This window comes from Mus pahari, chromosome 14 (assembly GCF_900095145.1).
Source record: "Mus pahari chromosome 14, PAHARI_EIJ_v1.1, whole genome shotgun sequence".
Lineage (NCBI taxonomy): Eukaryota > Metazoa > Chordata > Mammalia > Rodentia > Muridae > Mus > Mus pahari.
The window spans coordinates 63,490,584-63,490,987 of record NC_034603.1 but is presented as its reverse complement, the minus strand read 5'-3'; positions in this window follow the sequence as shown (position 1 = coordinate 63,490,987).

Sequence of the window (404 nt, the reverse complement as noted above, 5' to 3'; positions counted from 1 at the left end):
AGGAGGCAGAGGCAGGCGGTTTTCTGAGTTCGAGGTCAGCCTGGTCTACAGAGTGAGTTCCAGGACAGCCAGGGCTACACAGAGAAACCCTGTCTCGAAAAAACAAAAACAAAAAAACAAAAAACAAAAACAAAAAAAAACAAAAACAATTCAATATTTGATACGTCCTCTATCCAAGGACAATATATTAAATGGATTTTTGGAAGCAAGAGTTGGAATAGGAGCTTGCTCCATCCATCCACTTATTAACCTGGTATTGCAGTACCTTCAGGAATGGTGCTCAGGGGACTTACAAAAAGATAAAAAATAGGGGCTGGTGAGATGGCTCAGTGGGTAAGAGCACCCGACTGCTCTTCCGAAGGTCCAGAGTTCAAATCCCAGCAACCACATGGTGGCTCACAACC